This window comes from Trematomus bernacchii, unplaced genomic scaffold, assembly GCF_902827165.1.
Source record: "Trematomus bernacchii unplaced genomic scaffold, fTreBer1.1, whole genome shotgun sequence".
Lineage (NCBI taxonomy): Eukaryota > Metazoa > Chordata > Actinopteri > Perciformes > Nototheniidae > Trematomus > Trematomus bernacchii.
In genome coordinates, this window is record NW_022987698.1 from 13,450,773 (window position 1) to 13,463,202 (window position 12,430).

General features: G+C 36.7%; 1 pseudogene; it reads right to left on the minus strand.

Annotated features, from left to right (window-relative positions):
* Window positions 1–268: 268 nt before the first annotated feature.
* On the minus strand, window positions 269–832 carry LOC117489804 (annotated as a pseudogene).
* Between the last annotated feature and the right edge of the window lie 11,598 nt (window positions 833–12,430).

Consider the following 12,430-nt stretch of genomic DNA (forward strand, 5'->3'; position numbering starts at 1 on the left):
CTACCAACACATGAAGTACAGTGAGGTTGAATAATAATTGCAGATGCAATCAGATTTGGTTCGTGCAACATGAGAAGATGTTTTCTTTCTTAAATTGAAGTTTGAGTTGTTGCTGTCATTTCCTCAGGAAATGTAATATTTCAGTAATAAAACACAAAAAACCCAGCTATTTCTTAATTTTTCAGAATTCAGAAGAATTCACTTCCAGTAATCTTTGACCAATATGGTCATCTCAGTTTGTCTGGTAGTAACTCCAGACTGTAGGGGTCTACCACGGCCTCCAGGGGGCGCTGTTGACTGGACTCTTCTCTTTGGTGATGCTGGTCTGGACTGTGGAGCTCAGCAGAGAGAAGTCAGCCTCTCTCAGGTTCTTATCAGAGGAACACTGCATCTTGTTGACGTGGTTCAGCAGTCTTCTCTGCTTTTCATTCTGCTGCTGCAGTCGTCTCAGGACACAAACTGTCATCTCCAGGATGTCTGCTTTCTCCAGCTTGGAGTCTGGCTGCTGTTTGAGGAACTCTGGACCCAGGAGAGACTTGATCTGCTCAATGCTGATGTTGATTCGCTCTCTGCGTAACTTCTCCACCAGAGGCTTTCTGAGCTGCAGAAAGAAAAAGGAAGTCATTAATAATCTTATTCTGGAGTTTAGGTTTGGCATGAACAAAGACAACATCTGAATGACAATATTGAAATCTTGAATCTTGAATTTACCTTGTGGGTCAGAGTGTGATTCCTGAGAGTTGGTCATTGCTGCAGTGATTGTAGGTGCCATGTCTGGATCTCTGTGCTGTAGAGGTCTCTGTAGAGAGAATCTGATCTCTGCTGGCTTCATCCCTCCTATTTATAGTCCCACATCTCCATATGAATGTGTGGGTCTGGGTCTGACTGCACTTTCTCACAGTCTCAGCCAATCAGAAAGCTTGGTGACACAATAAATGATGCCACATGCCTGATGGTTTTATTGAAATGAGGGCAATGGTTAGATCCCAGGGGAACAGGTGGGGGACTGGGGGGGTGATGGAGAGAGACTCACAGAGCTCTGTGTGAATCTGGGAAAGTGGTGACCCTGTAGAGAGCAGATCTGCTGCCTGATGCTGGGATCAATGACTTTGACTGAGCACACGCTCATCATCTCATCACACTCATAAGGGAAAACTATTTACTGTGTATATTTAAATTAGAGCTGGGATAAAGTAAGTGTAAAAGCTATGTGATATTTCATATTTGTCAGCACTTTCATTCAGTTAAAAATTAAATATTGATCTTTTAAAACACAACATTTTATATTTATGATTTAATTTGATATGTCATTATATTTTTTTTAAACACTGAAAAAAAAAAATCAAATCACTTAATTCATTTTATTGTAAACAGAACTAAAGATGTAAGACAATAGTGTGATGCCCATTCATGTTACTTGAACTAAACCCACCCTAATTATCATGCATCTGTCCAGATGTGGTCTTTTAACACGTGCCTTGTAGTCAGCCTGAGTAGCATGTTGAGCTCAGTTTCCCACACTGACTCCCTGTATGGTGTGGTCAATGCTCCACAAAGGGACTCCTCTGACAGATGCTGGCTGTGTGTTGTTACAGAAACTGAGTCTGACATCACCAGCCATCTGGAGGGAAAGGACGCCATTGGCTGACTTGTAGTGTTTGAAATTTGAGTTGAAAGAAAACGTCCCCTAATTATCATCCTAATTAATCACTATTTTATATTTTGAGTTGCCGATCATTGGCATACTTTTAGAACTTTCATTAATTATCATGCTTTATTACTGATCAATAACTTGATCAGAACTGGTTCTCTATACATGAATGTGGGAGGTCTCCTGGTGGGCAGCTGTTTCCTAAAGTGTGCCAAATCCCTTTGGAGAATTACTTGGCTGCTGGTGGACGTCGTTCACCCTCAACTCTGTCCTCCAGAGTTTTCCCACACTCCCTCTCTTTGCTGTGAATATAGTGCCCCTCTACAGATGGACCTTTGGAAGACCTTGTGCACTTGCGTCTGTGAAGCCCGCCTTAAAGATAATTAACCATAAAAGTGAATAGATTGTACTTGACATCAAAGGAAACCAGAAAAGATCACTTCTGAAGATAGTGAGTAGTGTTACCAATCCCGCTTCAATCACATTAGTATGCATAAAAAAGTGACAGGTCACACCTTCTAAGTCCCGCCCCCTAATTATGCTAATGAGCCCCTTTGATATGCTAATGAGCCCCTTTGATATGCTAATGAGCCCCTTTGTTCGAAGTGTTATCGCGTATAGGTGTTACATCCCCCCGGTAGCCCCCACCCCCCTCAGCCAGCCCCCCTCCCCCTCACATACAGGTGTTACATCCTCACCGGTAGCCCCCACCCTTCTCAGCCCCCACCCTTCTCAGCCCCCACCCTTCTCAGCCCCCACCCCGCTCAGCCCCCACCCTCTCAACCCACCCCCTCCTTACAGCAGGTTTCACATCCCCCCTGTCGCCCCCACCCCCCTCCTCAGCCCCCACCCCTCTCAACCCCCTCCTCCTCCCCCCTCCTGTCCGGTCGGCATGTTCGTTACAGTTTAAATCTTCCGAGGCAGAATTAGAAAAGTGCCGGTTAAAGGTCTTCTATGTTATTTAATGAGCTTTGAAACAAACTGATATGATTCGATATTAAACCAACTAATTATAGTAGATTAATTAACTATTCAAAAACGTGTACAGTAATTTACAATAACACGGGAATAATAAACGGACTGCTCTCCCCCTCCTGACAACACGACAGTATCAAAGTCGCGGGTCCAATAATGAGTGACTCGACAGTAAAACTAAAACATATCTATAAATAGTTTAGGTAGTTTGAGAGGTAAATAAAATAGCTACGTGTGATATCTGAAGAGTGTGTTTTGTTCCGCTCACCGCATGCAGAGATGCATGTCGAATAGTCCGCAGCATCGGATCTCCCCCCGTCAGCAACAGCGGGTCTCCCCCGTCAGATTAGACTTTACTAGCGTTTATGTCCATGCGCAATCAGCCCCTACAGGACATCTTTTGTCTGTCACACACACTATTCTTGTATGTCGCATAAGTGGTGTAGCTGATGCTGTATTGCGCTAAAGGGGATATCATTCTGAGAGATTTCCCTCCACACACACACACACACACACACACACACACACACACACACACACACACACACACACACACACACATACCCGTATTCCCCTCCTACTCTGCCTTTTTTTTATTTTAAATAAGAGTTGGGTTAATAACTAAGGAGGCTCTCTTGAAGTGTACGGATGGTGAACTAATGTTTAATTACTATACTAACTATAAGGGCCTCTCTTATAGAAAGGAGGGGTAATCTGGTAATAAATGCAACAAAGTCTCTCTGAAGAGGTTGGCAATAAATTAAAGATCTTAATGATCCTGGGGTATTTTGGTTTTTTCTTTATGTTTAATTACATCACCCCTTAATAAAATAATCCTTATATGAAGTTATATGTGTCATCTTTCCTGAAACTGACGTGCTGTCCGCTTTACAAACAAGTTATCTTTCTGCTTCTTCACCCCTGAATTTTCCTCCCCCGTCCCTATTACTTCAGCCATCACAACAGCAATCAAGTCAGATCTGTGAAATTAAACACCTCTTCCCAAAGCGTGACTTCCCTATTGGGGGAGTGGGGCAGTAGGGCCTAACCCGATTTGGCCAAATATACTAACATGCAGAACATATGGTATGTTTGAAAAAAGACTAACCATCTATCCAGTTCAAGCTGTCTTTAAGATGTGACATTGCGCTCTGACTTTTTCCCGTAAAATCGTGACAAACTATTACTTACTAAATTTGACCTCATACTGCTTGGTTGAAAATGATAGATGAGCATTTTACCAACAGATCAACGCGCAATCAACCCATATTTGAGGATTCTCAGTGCAGGCACTAACAGGAAGCTGCTGTGCATTAGTGGAGAGTCCTCTGAAGGCAGCTGTTATTTCATTCACACACTCATCTGCTACCTGCTGACTCCTCATAGTAAGTCTAGCCAAGTCAGCTGTTAAGTTGTCCATACCATCGCTTGATAACTGGTAACTTTTGATTGACAGTCCAGCCATGGCAGCTGCCAACTCGTCCATATAATTCTTAAGAACGTGGTGACAATACTACAAAAAAGTGTATATATTAGGTCAGTTAACCTTGAAGAGCTAAACAGTTCAAGTGGTAAGTAACTAAGTATTTGCAATGAATAAACATAGAAATGATCACTGTCATATTATATAATCACTTAATATGGAGATAAGTAAAACTGACACAGACAGTTTAAACTGCTTGTTAAAACGCTATTGCTTATTGTGTTTTCTCAGCACACTAACATAAATAAGGATGTATAATATAAAAAACTAGAAAACGATATAGTATTTTCAAGTCTTACTTTAGTATGGTAAAATTAAGAATAAGTCACATTAAAGTGTGTCATGATTTTCCGTAAAAAAGTCAAGTATAGTTTGTCAAAAGAATATGAAAAAATCATTTTGTAGAGTAGTATGTTGAAAATCTCAGTGTTTAACTGAACACACCTACATGTGATAACGCCTCGAACAAAGGGGTAATTAGCATACAAAGGGGGGTCACTAGCATCAGTGAGGGGAAAGGTGCTACGGGAATGAATTTTGAGGAGGGGGAACTTGTAAGAATTTCCAGCTTATGAAGACAATTATATGGTACCCGTCCTTACAGCTAAACAAATCCTATGCCAGGTAATCAACAGACCACAAGAAGCACAAAAAGCCCCAGAAAGGATTACATTCAGAGCTAATAATGGTGAAACCGAAGAAGAAGCAAAGCAGATTATAATCGTTGCGGGTGAAAGGATAGAGAATTTGCAAGTGATGTTAATGCACTTATCTGATATAAAAAATGCATTCATTTACTTCCAAGAGACCCCTAAACATCTAGTTGGGCAATGTGAATTGAACGATAAACCGATCACTGTAAATGAAACGCGGAGAGAGGCAGCAGTGCAAATCGTTAAGTCTATTACCTTGTATGCACTACGACATTAACTTGGTCAAATGTAATATGTCTTTCTGAAGATGTGGCGAATGGTGTGTTTTTCAATTAAACAACCATAACAAATGAAAATGTGTTTTATTTTTGCTTTCATATATAGTAATAGTATTAACTCCTCTGACTAGACTGTACTAAAATAAGACGTTTCACTGTTAAATAAAAATGGAAGTAGAAAATCGAGATAATGATGAGGCTCGTTATGTATCCAGTAACTATGAACAGCAGTTTGAAAATGTTATTTAACCCTTTAACTCTAATTGACAAATCTAAAATAGCCTCTAGCTTATCTATAAGTTTGTGATTTTAACACTTATTCACTGACACAAGGCAGATTATGGCTTTTTTCTCTTGCCAAGATACTTTTAGACACACTCTGAGGTATGCAAAACCTTAAAACTAGAAAATGAAGTACATTGTCTGATTAGATTTTTTCGTAAAGACTGTTTCTCTAAAAGGCAAGTTTGTGATTTTTAACACTTATTTACTGACACAAGGCAGATTTTGACTTTTTTTCTCTTTTCATGTGTTACCAAGATACTTTTTAGATACACTTTTATGTATGCAACACTTAACAAAGGGGTATAATATGAAGTACTTTGTAAGGGAATGGGGGTTTCTTTAATACCCCTTTTTTATTTCTAAAAAACACTTGTACAGTTAAATAATGTAGGTTTTTCTCTGATATTCTAGTTATTTTCAGCTACCAAGATACTTTTGTTGATACACTTTTACGTAGGAACATTTGGCAACTGGTAGAATGTCAATTATTTTGTAACAAAAATGTATTTTCTTAAAGACTGTGACTCTAAAAGGGAAGTTGGTGATTTTAACACTTCTATTTTTCCCCCGTTGTCTTTCACTTACTGTTTTGATACAGTTTTATGTATGACAACTTTACAACTGGTAGAAAGTTAAGTACTTTTTCTTTCATATTATTTTAACACAACATTACTTTTTTCATATTTTTCAACATACTGTGATATATATATATATATATTTTTTCTCTCCATTATATTTTGATGTGGCGAATGGTGTGTTTTTCAATTAAACAACCATAACAAATGAAAATGTGTTTTATTTTTGCTTTCATATATAGTAATAGTATTAACTCCTCTGACTAGACTGTACTAAAATAAGACGTTTCACTGTTAAATAAAAATGGAAGTAGAAAATCGAGATAATGATGAGGCTCGTTATGTATCCAGTAACTATGAACAGCAGTTTGAAAATGTTATTTAACCCTTTAACTCTAATTGACAAATCTAAAATAGCCTCTAGCTTATCTATAAGTTTGTGATTTTAACACTTATTCACTGACACAAGGCAGATTATGGCTTTTTTCTCTTGCCAAGATACTTTTAGACACACTCTGAGGTATGCAAAACCTTAAAACTAGAAAATGAAGTACATTGTCTGATTAGATTTTTTCGTAAAGACTGTTTCTCTAAAAGGCAAGTTTTTGATTTTTAACACTTATTTACTGACACAAGGCAGATTTTGACTTTTTTCTCTTTTCATGTGTTACCAAGATACTTTTTAGATACACTTTTATGTATGCAACACTTAACAAAGGGGTATAATATGAAGTACTTTGTAAGGGAATGGGGGTTTCTTTAATACCCCTTTTTTATTTCTAAAAAACACTTGTACAGTTAAATAATGTAGGTTTTTCTCTGATATTCTAGTTATTTTCAGCTACCAAGATAATTTTGTTGATACACTTTTACGTAGGAACATTTGGCAACTGGTAGAATGTCAATTATTTTGTAACAAAAATGTATTTTCTTAAAGACTGTGACTCTAAAAGGGAAGTTGGTGATTTTAACACTTCTATTTTCCCCCCGTTGTCTTTCACTTACTGTTTTGATACAGTTTTATGTATGACAACTTTACAACTGGTAGAAAGTTAAGTACTTTTTCTTTCATATTATTTTAACACAACATTACTTTTTTCATATTTTTCAACATACTGTGATATATATATATATATTTTTTTCTTTCCATTATATTTTTGAATATACAGCAAACTCCTGGACTACTATCGTCACCACCATTGTGGACACCCACATATTGCAGTACTACTGCTGCTGATGTTACTCCTGGGGCCAAGACGTCTCTGTTTCTGAACATAGTGAAATCGGAGTTGGTTGATATTCTGGAGAGGGTGCTGCATCGGTACAGAGAAGAAATCTGCAATGGATGTCGAGTCAGCCACCCCAGCCAGAGGCAACACGATTGTCTGAATGACATTCCAGAATATTTCTTCAGAAACAATTGCAACGCGTTAATGAAAAGACTTTGGCTCGCCGACTTCATTACTGTGATTGACCAGAGTCTTAATGATAAAAACATTTACACGGCTGAATGGAGGATCCAAGGCGCTTCGGAGGCTTTTCTGCACAATCTCAAAAACTGCAGACGCCTTAAGGAGAGACTTGAAAAGATCCATGCCGAGCTGGATGGAGAAGAAGAAGACTAATAACCAGCGGTTGATTGAAGCCAGGGATTTTTATTTTATTTTTTTTCCGATACTTTGACTTTTCTTTAAAGTAAAATTTAAAAAAAGGGATAACTACTATGGAAAACAATCTGTATATATTTATCAGAATGCAGTCAATACCTGTTTAATAAGTGTGTTGTTGATGACGATTGAAAACAGAATGAGTAGTGATCCCCGTGTAAACAGAATGGCTGAAGTTTGTAAACTAGAAGACATTTTGGATATCGTTCATTCTGGCAGTACTATTCCGGGTCATTGGGAAACGATTGTAAACGAAACATTTAAAGTGGTACTGGAATCTTCATTTTCCGAAACATTCTGTAACATTAGTGAAGTCATAGTATAGTTTGACAGAAAGATCTTGAAAAAGTCATGGCATTGTGTGTTGAAATGGTTTTGAATAAACACATCAGTATTTAAAAAAGTAAAATTGTATCAAGTGCATCAGACAACTCAAATTACTCCATTTGAACCATATTTATAAATAAGTAAAGAATGGTCATAGTATATAGCAGGGCTGTTTAATAGTTTTCTGTGTTCTGTGTTTTGTGTGTCAGTGTGTCAGTGTTTCTGTGTTTCTGTGTTTTTGTGTGTCAGTGTTTTCAGTGTTGCAGTGTTTCAGTGTTTTGGGTGTCAGTGTGTCAGTGTTTTGTGTTTCAGTGTTTCAGTGTTCTGTGTTTCAGTGTTGCAGTGTTTCAGTGTTTTGGGTGTCAGTGTGTCAGTGTTGCAGTGTTTCAGTGTTTTGTGTGTCAGAATTTCAGTGTGTCAGTGTTTCAGTGTTTCAGTGTTTCAGTGTTTTCAGTGTTTTGTGTTTCAGTGTTTCAGTGTGTTTGTGTTTCAGTGTTTTCAGTGTTTTGTGTTTCAGTGTTTTTTGTGTTTCTGTGTTTTTGTGTTGCAGTGTTTCAGTGTTTTCAGTGTTTTGTGTTTCTGTGTTTTTATTTGTGTTTCAGTGTTTTTGTGTTTCTGTGTTTCGGTGTTTTTGTGTGTCAGTGTTTTCAGTGTGTCAGTGTTTCAGTGTTGCAGTGTTTCAGTGTTTTCAGTGTTTTGTGTTTCAGTGTTTCAGTGTTTCAGTGTTTTTTGTGTTACAGTGTTTCAGTGTTTTGTGTGTCAGAGTGTCAGTGTTTACAGCCTTTCTTTGCTCTGATCAATCCCCAGGGATCCTCCCCTGGAAGGAATATAGCAGGATGAGAGAAAAACATTTAAAAAAAAACGTATCTTAGAAGTGGCTATAACATTTGATGCAATTCTAAAAGATAGTCAGATTCCTAAAAAGTTACAAACGGATGCTGGAAAATAATTATTTGTTTCTTCAGCAAGGCTTCAAAAATCTTGTTAAATAATTATTTTCCAGCATCCGTTTGTAACTTTTTAGGAATCTGACTATCTTTTAGAATTGCATCAAATGTTATAGCCACTTCTAAGATACGTTTTTTTTTAAATGTTTTTCTCTCATCCTGCTATATTCCTTCCAGGGGAGGATCCCTGGGGATTGATCAGAGCAAAGAAAGGCTGTAAACACTGACACTCTGACACACAAAACACTGAAACACTGTAACACAAAAAACACTGAAACACTGAAACACTGAAACACAAAACACTGAAAACACTGAAACACTGCAACACTGAAACACTGACACACTGAAAACACTGACACACAAAAACACCGAAACACAGAAACACAAAAACACTGAAACACAAATAAAAACACAGAAACACTGAAACACAAAACACTGAAAACACTGAAACACTGCAACACAAAAACACAGAAACACAAAAAACACTGAAACACAAAACACTGAAAACACTGAAACACAAACACACTGAAACACTGAAACACAAAACACTGAAAACACTGAAACACTGAAACACTGAAACACTGACACACTGAAATTCTGACACACAAAACACTGAAACACTGCAACACTGCAACACTGACACACTGACACCCAAAACACTGAAACACTGCAACACTGAAACACAGAACACTGAAACACTGAAACACAAAACACTGACACACTGACACCCAAAACACTGAAACACTGCAACACTGAAAACACTGACACACAAAAACACAGAAACACAGAAACACTGACACACTGACACACAAAACACAGAACACAGAAAACTATTAAACAGCCCTGCTATATACTATGACCATTCTTTACTTATTTATAAATATGGTTCAAATGGAGTAATTTGAGTTGTCTGATGCACTTGATACAATTTTACTTTTTTAAATACTGATGTGTTTATTCAAAACCATTTCAACACACAATGCCATGACTTTTTCAAGATCTTTCTGTCAAACTATACTATGACTTCACTAATGTTACAGAATGTTTCGGAAAATGAAGATTCCAGTACCACTTTAAATGTTTCGTTTACAATCGTTTCCCAATGACCCGGAATAGTACTGCCAGAATGAACGATATCCAAAATGTCTTCTAGTTTACAAACTTCAGCCATTCTGTTTACACGGGGATCACTACTCATTCTGTTTTCAATCGTCATCAACAACACACTTATTAAACAGGTATTGACTGCATTCTGATAAATATATACAGATTGTTTTCCATAGTAGTTATCCCTTTTTTTAAATTTTACTTTAAAGAAAAGTCAAAGTATCGGAAAAAAAATAAAATAAAAATCCCTGGCTTCAATCAACCGCTGGTTATTAGTCTTCTTCTTCTCCATCCAGCTCGGCATGGATCTTTTCAAGTCTCTCCTTAAGGCGTCTGCAGTTTTTGAGATTGTGCAGAAAAGCCTCCGAAGCGCCTTGGATCCTCCATTCAGCCGTGTAAATGTTTTTATCATTAAGACTCTGGTCAATCACAGTAATGAAGTCGGCGAGCCAAAGTCTTTTCATTAACGCGTTGCAATTGTTTCTGAAGAAATATTCTGGAATGTCATTCAGACAATCGTGTTGCCTCTGGCTGGGGTGGCTGACTCGACATCCATTGCAGATTTCTTCTCTGTACCGATGCAGCACCCTCTCCAGAATATCAACCAACTCCGATTTCACTATGTTCAGAAACAGAGACGTCTTGGCCCCAGGAGTAACATCAGCAGCAGTAGTACTGCAATATGTGGGTGTCCACAATGGTGGTGACGATAGTAGTCCAGGAGTTTGCTGTATATTCAAAAATATAATGGAAAGAAAAAAATATATATATATATATCACAGTATGTTGAAAAATATGAAAAAAGTAATGTTGTGTTAAAATAATATGAAAGAAAAAGTACTTAACTTTCTACCAGTTGTAAAGTTGTCATACATAAAACTGTATCAAAACAGTAAGTGAAAGACAACGGGGGGAAAATAGAAGTGTTAAAATCACCAACTTCCCTTTTAGAGTCACAGTCTTTAAGAAAATACATTTTTGTTACAAAATAATTGACATTCTACCAGTTGCCAAATGTTCCTACGTAAAAGTGTATCAACAAAATTATCTTGGTAGCTGAAAATAACTAGAATATCAGAGAAAAACCTACATTATTTAACTGTACAAGTGTTTTTTAGAAATAAAAAAGGGGTATTAAAGAAACCCCCATTCCCTTACAAAGTACTTCATATTATACCCCTTTGTTAAGTGTTGCATACATAAAAGTGTATCTAAAAAGTATCTTGGTAACACATGAAAAGAGAAAAAAGTCAAAATCTGCCTTGTGTCAGTAAATAAGTGTTAAAAATCAAAAACTTGCCTTTTAGAGAAACAGTCTTTACGAAAAAATCTAATCAGACAATGTACTTCATTTTCTAGTTTTAAGGTTTTGCATACCTCAGAGTGTGTCTAAAAGTATCTTGGCAAGAGAAAAAAGCCATAATCTGCCTTGTGTCAGTGAATAAGTGTTAAAATCACAAACTTATAGATAAGCTAGAGGCTATTTTAGATTTGTCAATTAGAGTTAAAGGGTTAAATAACATTTTCAAACTGCTGTTCATAGTTACTGGATACATAACGAGCCTCATCATTATCTCGATTTTCTACTTCCATTTTTATTTAACAGTGAAACGTCTTATTTTAGTACAGTCTAGTCAGAGGAGTTAATACTATTACTATATATGAAAGCAAAAATAAAACACATTTTCATTTGTTATGGTTGTTTAATTGAAAAACACACCATTCGCCACATCAAAATATAATGGAGAGAAAAAATATATATATATATATATCACAGTATGTTGAAAAATATGAAAAAAGTAATGTTGTGTTAAAATAATATGAAAGAAAAAGTACTTAACTTTCTACCAGTTGTAAAGTTGTCATACATAAAACTGTATCAAAACAGTAAGTGAAAGACAACGGGGGAAAAATAGAAGTGTTAAAATCACCAACTTCCCTTTTAGAGTCACAGTCTTTAAGAAAATACATTTTTGTTACAAAATAATTGACATTCTACCAGTTGCCAAATGTTCCTACGTAAAAGTGTATCAACAAAAGTATCTTGGTAGCTGAAAATAACTAGAATATCAGAGAAAAACCTACATTATTTAACTGTACAAGTGTTTTTTAGAAATAAAAAAGGGGTATTAAAGAAACCCCCATTCCCTTACAAAGTACTTCATATTATACCCCTTTGTTAAGTGTTGCATACATAAAAGTGTATCTAAAAAGTATCTTGGTAACACATGAAAAGAGAAAAAAAGTCAAAATCTGCCTTGTGTCAGTAAATAAGTGTTAAAAATCACAAACTTGCCTTTTAGAGAAACAGTCTTTACGAAAAAATCTAATCAGACAATGTACTTCATTTTCTAGTTTTAAGGTTTTGCATACCTCAGAGTGTGTCTAAAAGTATCTTGGCAAGAGAAAAAAGCCATAATCTGCCTTGTGTCAGTGAATAAGTGTTAAAATCACAAACTTATAGATAAGCTAGAGGCTATTT